Source organism: Odocoileus virginianus, chromosome 26 (genome assembly GCF_023699985.2).
Source record: "Odocoileus virginianus isolate 20LAN1187 ecotype Illinois chromosome 26, Ovbor_1.2, whole genome shotgun sequence".
In the NCBI taxonomy this organism is placed as follows: domain Eukaryota; kingdom Metazoa; phylum Chordata; class Mammalia; order Artiodactyla; family Cervidae; genus Odocoileus; species Odocoileus virginianus.
Genome location: NC_069699.1, coordinates 9965614 through 9974399, shown reverse-complemented (window position 1 = coordinate 9974399; position 8786 = coordinate 9965614). Strand labels below are relative to the sequence as shown.

At 42.7% G+C, this 8786-nt stretch overlaps 1 pseudogene; it reads right to left on the bottom strand.

Moving 5' to 3' along the window:
• Positions 1–2606: 2606 nt before the first annotated feature.
• Positions 2607–7825, bottom strand: LOC139031203 (small ribosomal subunit protein uS8-like; annotated as a pseudogene).
• Between the last annotated feature and the right edge of the window lie 961 nt (positions 7826–8786).

Sequence of the window (8786 nt, the reverse complement as noted above, 5' to 3'; positions counted from 1 at the left end):
ATATTGATATCTATTTCTATACCTTATCTACTCTTCCCATGTATTTATTGGTCCATGTGCTCTGTAGATGCAGCTCTCTTTATGGATCACTCTGGATTCACATCTATGACCTCTCTGCCAGCTGTGTATGCATGACTCTCTCTGGGTAAAAGTCTCTCCACCTGTGCAGCTAGATTATCTTTGCATCTGTATTCATATTTATGTCTGTGTCACTCTATCCTGGTATCCCTATATCCTGCTAGGAAGTATTAATGTATGTTACTGCTACTGCTAAGTCACTTCAGTCGTGTCCAACTCTCTGCAACCCCATCCCTGGGATTCTCCAGGTGAGAACACTGGAGCGGGTTGCCATTTCCTTCTCCAATGCAGAAAAGTGAAAGTGAAGTCGCTCAGTCAAGTCCGACTCTTCGCGAACCCATGGACTGCAGCCTACCGGGCTCCTCCGTCCATGGGATTTTCCAGGCAAGAGTACTGGAGTGGGGTGCCACTGCCTTCTCATTAATGCATTAACTATCAGCACTCCCCTGGTGGCCCAGTGGTTAAGACTCTGGTTTCCAATGCAGGGGGTGTGGGTTCAATCCCTGCTTGGGAAACTAATCCCACATGCTATGTGGCACGAGCAACAAATAAAATTTAGGGCTTCCCTGGTGGCTCAGAGGGTAAAGCGTCTGCCTGCAATGCGGGAGACCTGGGTTCGATCCCTAGGTTGGGAAGATCCCCTGGAGAAGGAAATGGCAACCCACTCCAGTACTCTTGCCTGGAGAATCCCATGGATGGAGGAGCCTGGTGGGCTACAGTCCATCACTATCTCTCCAGCTCTGTATGTACCCAGCCATGTCTTCCTCGTTCTACCTATGTCACTGTAACTTTATGTACTCGAATCCCTGCCACTTTGGTTATTTCCTCCCCTGCCACCCCAGATTTCCTGCAGGTTACTCTAGGTGTATTTTCCAAGTCTGGGAGACCAGTTCATTTGTATTTGATTCCACCTAGAAGCAGTCACATATGGAATTTGATTCAGTGTGACTTCCATGGGTCCCTGTGATCCTCTGCAGGTCCATCCACTCCTGACCTCATGGTTTTCTTCTCTCTCTGCTGAGTCACAGCCGTTTGCACACCTGAAGCATTGCTCGAGTCCATTCACGTGCACGATGGACATTTTTGCATTCCGCCCCCTGGTTACTGTCAGTGGCGGCGCAAGCCACGCTGGGGTGCACGTGTCTGTAGGAAGGATAGTTTTCTCCAGATGTAGTCCCCAGAAAGGGATTCCAGGACCCCGTGGTTAGAGGTCTTTTGCATTTTGAAATGATGCGGTGTACTGTGTTTTCGAGTGACTTTTAGGCATCTGCCTTCCATCTACTTGGAAATGGAGATTCCCGCTTGTCCTCCCCTGGCTCAACCCCTTACTGTTTCGAGACCCCCCGCTGACCAGTGCTAGAGACCACCTCACTGCAGTTTTGGTTTCCATTTTTCTAAGGGGTAATGACGCTGACAAATCTCCACTGATTTCTCTTTTCCTGCTGATTTTTAAGTGTGAGGAAAGTTTCCCTCTTGATGGCACTTGGCTTGTGCAGTTCAGCCCCATTCTTGTCTTAGCAGCCTCGGTGGTGTATCTAGGGCCCTAGGGCTGGCATCATTTGAACCCCGCAGGTCTCCGCCCAGGAGATCCCCTGAGGCTATGGCTTTCCAACAGTGGTTCCCAAAGACGGTGACATTTCTTGATGCCGCCTCCTGGGCAGTGGGGCACGCTGAGCCCCAGGCAAAGCTGGGATCCTGAGTGGTGAAGTAGAGTGCAGACAGACAGAACACAGAGGGCCAGGGCTGAGAGCCATCATCCTTCGCCGGTACCCTTCACCCCCCACACCACGCCAGGTCCTGCCAGAGGACACAGCTGGAGCGCTCGTGGGAGGATGGTGAGGTGACTGGAAAGCAGGCGGCCAGAACTGGCATGCCCAGCACCAGGAGACGCAGAGACAGGGTGACGTCCCAAAGCCCTTTTAGTTTGATATAAATTAACAGATATATAGTTAGTAGATAGATATAAACATAGATTGACACATAGATATATAGATAACTGGGTGTACATACATGTGTGTACACATATATATATATAAACATAGGTAGATATAGAGCGGAGATAGCTGGATAGAAGGATATAAATATAGGCAGAAGGAAATGGCAACCCACTCCAGTATTCTTGCCACGGAAATCCAAAGGACAGAGAAGCCTGGCGGGCTACAGTCCACAGGGTGGCAAAAGAGTCAGACGTAACTTAGCAACTAAACAAAAACATAAATACATAGATCTGTGGATAGCTAGAGAGACTGACAAAGATACAAATATAGAGAAACTGATAGCTGAATATAGAGATACAGACCTAGATCTATAGATATCGATATAGAAAGGTATAAACAGATAGCTGGACAGTTGAAAACATAGTTGGATAGACAGATATAGATACTGATGTAGATATATAGATATAAATACAGATATATGGATTAATCTATAGACAGCTACCTAGAGAGATACAGATTAGGTATTGATCTATCTATCTAGAGAAAACTTAGTAGGTTGGGATTAAAACACACATATTAGTGTCATATATATACACTGTACATACTATATATAATGCTTATACATGAATGTATGTACATGTGACAGAACGGATAATGAACCAGGCATTACTGGATAGGACAGGGACTTCTACTCAACACTCTGTCCTAAGCCACATGGGAGTACAATCTAAAAAAGACACATGATTATACATAACTGAATCAAGTTGATTCCACTCAAAGAAACAACAATGTAAATGAACTATCCTTTGATAGAAAACAATGATTACATATATGTATGGACTATTACTCAACCATAAAAGAGAATGAAATCATGCTTTTGCAGAAACTTAGATGATTTCCAAGTAAATCATACTCTTGTTGAAACCTAGCATCCATTCACTCATATGGGATGGAAAGGTGGAGACAAGAGTATTGGGTAAGGCACAAAAGAGCACAGCTTTTATTGCTCTGCCAGGCAGAGGGGACCACAGAGGGCTCATGTCCTCAAGACTGTAAGATCCACGCTGGAGGGGGTAGGGAGTTTTATACTGTCCAAGGAGCAGGCGTGAACAGCTTACAGACAAGTCTCGGATTAGTTAGCATCAAGGTGAGATTTCAAGCTTCATCAACCTTCTGTCTAAAGTCTGTTCTTGTGGTCACCAGTTTTCACCTGGAAGGGGTCTCATTACTGTAAAAACAATTCAGGAATGAGTGTCAGACCTTTCTGTGTATCTTCAGGGAACTGTGAGTCAAGTGATTCTGCCACGTGACTGAACTATAGTCTAAGTCGTTTCCAGTTACCCAGTGCGACAGCTATTCTTCATTTCAACATCTTCACATTTTCCAATCATTAACTTTTTTTTTGTCCTCTGAGGCATTTTATTTGTATGTATTACATCCCTAGAAAAAGAATCCAAGGGTTTTCCCTCCTGTGTTTTTGTCTTGCTTCTCCATGGTTCATGATGCCAGCTGAGGTGGTCAGTACAAGGAAACCAAACTGACGGGATGGGAGCAGGTTATTCTGCCATTTTTCTAGATCTTTTAGTTGCACATCAAACCTGGGGCTGATCACACTTACTTAGCCTGCCTGTGAAGTTCACAACAATTTGCCCAGCCCTGTTGATCATCAGTGATCTCAAATTTGCCAATGTAACCGTGCTTCATCATCACAGTTAGAAACCTGACGATGACTTTGAAGCACGGCCTAATAAGGACCTGGTGTTTGCCTTTCTTTACGGCATTGTTGATACTCGAGAGCATCAGCCAGGACATTCATGCACACCATTCTGGCGGCAGGGAAAGATGACAGAAAGAGGACCAAGCATTAACTCTTGGGCCAGCATTTTACTTCAAGACACAGGGGCTTGCACACAGTTTCAGGTTCCCCGTTTCTTTGATATTCCTCAGGCTTGATGAGGAAGAGATGCAGAATACGAAAGGGAGCAAAAGTTTTAGATTGAGAGGTTAACCATAAACTTGGGAGATGTACTCTGCATAAAAGTTAAATAAGCAGGGTGACAATATACAGCCTTGACATACTCCTTTTCCTATTTGGAACCAGTCTGTTGCCCCATATCCAGTTCTAACTGTTGCTTCCTGACCTGCAGACAGGTTTCTCAAGAGGCAGGTCAGGTGGTCTGGTATTCCCATCTCTTTCAGAATTTTCCACATTTTATTGTGATCCATACAGTCAAAGGCTTTGGCATAGACAATAAAGCAGAAATAGATGTTTTTCTGGAACTCTCTAGCTTTTTCGATGATCCAGTAGATGTTGGCAATTTGATCTCTGGTTCCTCTGCCTTTCCTTAATCCAGCCTGAACATCTGGACGTTCTTGGTTCACATACTGCTGAAGCCTGGCTTGGAGAATTTTGAGCATTACTTTGCTAGCGTGTGAGATGAGTGCAATTGTGTGGTAGTTTGAGCATTCTTTGGGATTGCCTTTCTTTGGAATTGGAATGAAAACTGACCTTTTCCAGTCCTGTGGCCACTGCTGAGTTTTCCAAATTTGCTGGCATATTGAGTGCAGCACTTTCACAGCATCATCTTTTAGGATTTGAAATAGCTCAACTGGAATTCCATCCCCTCCACTAGCTTTGTTTGTAGTGATGCTTCCTAAGGCCCACTTGACTTCACATTCCAGGATGTCTGGCTCTAGGTGAGTGATCACACCATTGTGATTATCTGGGTCGTGAAGATCTTTTTTGTACAGTTCTTCTGTGTCTTCTTGCCACCTCTTCTGAATATCTTCTGCTTCTGTTAGGTCCATACCATTTCTGTCCTTTATTGAGCCCATCTTTGCATGAAATGTTCCCTTGATATCTCTACTTTTCTTGAAGAGATCTCTAGTCTTTCCCATTCTGTTCTCTTCCTCTATTTCTTTGCACTGATCACTGAGGAAGGCTTTCTTATCTCTCCTTGCTATTTTTTGGAACTCTGCATTCAAATGGGAATATCTTTCCTTTTCTCCTTGCCTTTCACTTCTCTTCTCAGCTATTCGTAAGGCCTCCTCACGCAACCATTTTGCCTTTTTGCATTTCTTTTTCTTGGGGATGGTCTTGATCACTGCCTCCTGTTCAATGTCACAAACCTCCGTCCATAGTTCTTCAGGCACTCTGTCAGATCTAATCCCTTGAATCTGTGTGTCACTTTCACTGTATAATTGTAAGGGATTTGATTTAGGTCATACCTGAATGGTCAAGTGGTTTTCCCTACATTCTTCAATTTAAGTCTGATTTTGGCAATAAGGGGTTCATGATCTGAGCCAAAGTCACCTCTTGGTCTTGTTTTTGCTGACTGTATAGAGCTTCTCCATCTTTGGCTGCAAAGAATATAATCAATCTGATTTTGGTGTTGACCATCTGGTGATGTCCATGTGTAGAGTCTTCTCTTGTGTTGTTGGAAGAGGGGAATGATCCTGCCTAATTTAGGGAATGGACACAGAGTTAAAATAATCTTAATTTCCAAGCTCAGCATCAATATTTTGTGTTAAGAAAATATTACCTCGGGCCTGGTGCACTGGGAAGACCCAGAGGGATCGGGTGGAGAGGGAGGTGGGAGGGGGGACTGGGATAGGGAATACATGTAAATCCATGGCTAATTCATTTCAATGTATAACAAAAACTACTGTAATGATGTAAAGTAATTAGCCTCCAACTAATTAAAAAAAAAAAGCCTAAAAGAAAAAAAGAAAATATTACCTCTGTTTTAAATTGCTTTGCCATAGCACCTAGACAAACATTTGGAAAGTATTGGATGTATTACAATGAAGATCACTACAGTGACTGAAGCCATGAAATTAAAAGATGTTTGCTCCTTGGAAGGTAAGCTATGACAAACCTAGATAGCATACTAAACAAGAAGAGACATCACTTTGCTGACAGAGGCCCATATAGTCAAAGCTATGATTTTTCCAGTAGTCATGTACAATATGAGAGTGAGACCATAAAGAAGGCCGAGCACTGAAGAATTGATGCTTTTGAATTGTGGTGCTGGAGCTCTTGTGAGTTCCTTGAAATGCAAGGCGATCAAACTAGTCAGTCCTACAAGAAATCAACCCTGAGTATTCATTGGAAGGAGTGATGGGCCAATACTTCGGCCCACCTGATGCGCAGAGCCGACTCAGTGAAAAAGACCCTGATGCTGGCAAAGACTGAAGGCAAAAGAAGAGGTCAACAGAAAATCAGATGGTTAGAAAGTATCACTGATTCAATGGACGTGAATTTGAGCAAACTCCAAGAGACAATGAAAGAGGAGTCTGGCATGCTGCCATTGATGGGGTCACAAAGATTCAGACATGACTTAGCAACTGGATGGCAACAATACAATGAAGACAATGGTTAAAACACACCTTTGTAGTGTTTTCCAAAAGAGCCCTCCTATTTTAGTTGTCAAACAAAGTAATTTTTGAAGTGTTTCCTTTTTATATATGTTTAGTAACCAAGTAGCCTTTTCCTGGGAGGCTATAGCTTGAGCTGGAGCTTCCCAGGTGGCCCAGCAGTAAAGAATCTGCCTGCTCCTGCAGGAGCTGCAGGCTCGAAGATCTCCTGCAGAAGGAAATGGCAACCCACTCCAGTATTCTTGCCTGGAAAATTCCATGGAGAGAGGAGCCTGGTGAGCTACCATCCGCGGGGTCGCAAAGAGTGGGACACAGCCGAGCGGCTCAGCACACACGGTAGCTTGAGCTTTCTCGTTTGTTATTTCTGTTTCTTAGGCAGGAGGAAGGTTTCCTGATTATAAGACCTTGAGACCATAAGGCTGTATTTGGGAGTGGCTATCAGGTATTGTTTTGAAAATGGCTGATTATCCTTAAGTATTCACGTTTCCAGGAATATAGAAACGCGTCTGAACCCACGTCCCTAATGGCCACCTAGTTCCCATTGTGGATACCTGAACCACAGTTATTTAGTTTTTTAATGTAAATTTTTTAAATGGCTAAAGCAGATGTACAACACATGTTTAACAGGCCACAGACAGCCTGTTTTCATCAGCCCAAAGTTCAAATTCAATCCTGTGCAAGCCAGAATGATTTCCCCATACCTCAACACGTGAAAACGTCCTTCACCATGTTCCCCGTCCGATTGCAGCTGTTTCCATAAACACTGCTGAAAATATGTTTCTCCAAAGCTTCCAGGGTGGCTCAGGTGCCTGCTCGGGGTCCATTTATGTCCCGTGGTGCTAGGCCTCTTTTTTTTTTTTTTTTTTTGCCTAGTTCTCCACTTTTGGGGAAAACTAGTCAGATATCACAAACAAGCTCAGAGCTATGCTACTGGGGAAATGCTTTGTAGGCTGTACAGTTCATCACTGGTACTAACTGTCACACAAGCACTGTACATACGCTTTTGGCAAGACACATAAAACAAGCACTGATACATCATGAACAGTTAAGACTCTGTGGCATCTTCACCAGAGATTTTTTTTTTTCACCCTGAATATTGGGGTCAGAAGTAAAACAGTAACTTTCCATTTTGATAGGGAGGCAAACATTTGGTAAACAGTGCTATTGGGTTAGTTGGATAGTTCTTACAGGCCTGGTCCAGATGTTTAAGGTCAGCTGTTTTGTTTTTTTTTTTTTCCATTTATTTTTATTAGTTGGAGGCTAATTACTTTACAATATTGTAGTGGTTTTTGTCAGCTGTTTTTCCACTGGTATTGTCTTCCTTTCACCTTGGTGTGGGTGTCATTTGGGGTCAGCAATCTTTTCAAAATTCAATTTCATTCAGTTTTGTTGTACATATGCTAGTGAAGAGTACCTGATAAGGGTCCTTTAATTTGGCTTCATCCTTTCAATCAGGTCTTTTCCAGTGCGCATAACCCCTTAGTTGTAGGTCACACGGCATCTGATCTTCATCCAAAGAGAGATGACTATGACTGGCTTTGGAAACAAGCTTAAAACACTCTTTTACTAGTTCAGATAAACTGTATATTAATATAACATAGCAATAAAGAGCCATTTTGGACATAGATAATAAATACAAAGCCTCAGTAAATACAGAACTGCATTATCAACACATATATACAACTGAAATACACTTTTTCTCTCTAGATTATCTTCCTTTTTACTAAACCCAGACTAATTAAGGCTGATTTGTTCAAAGTAAGTTTAGTTTCAATACACTTGGCCTGGTTACTTATAAATTTAATTGCTTATATAGGCTTTTATTTATTATGCTGCAATGTGTGGCTTGTGACATCTTAGTCCCCTGACCAGGGATTGAACCCATGCTTCCTGCAGTGGAAGCACACAGTCTTAACCACTGGACCACCAGGTAAGTCCCTAGGCTCTTTAAAATTGGTTGCACTGGAACTTTTCAGTAGGAATCTCACATTGAACTTCTGAAGGCCTCTCAAGGCCAGGAAAGCCATGCCAGTGGCTTGCCTTCAGATTCTGCCTATGATATCTATAGACAGTACATCTGTCTTTTTTCCAGGTCCCAATAATATCTAGATTCCTACAGATGACAAGGGAGTCTTTTTCATTCACCTGATAAGGTTGCTAAGAGTTTCTCCAGTTTCTGGAGGAAGCAGGTAGAGACAAAACCAAAGTATTTTAATTTTACCCAATGGGTGATTTAAATTTACCCATTTAAATTACCGTATTGTTGTAAATCACAAGTAGCTTGAGAAAAGGAGTTTTTTTCTGTATTTGAAAAACAAATATTAGTAGCCAGAAGTATGTCAAACAAATCGTAAAGATCACAATCATATTGAGCAGTTCACTTAATCTCATATA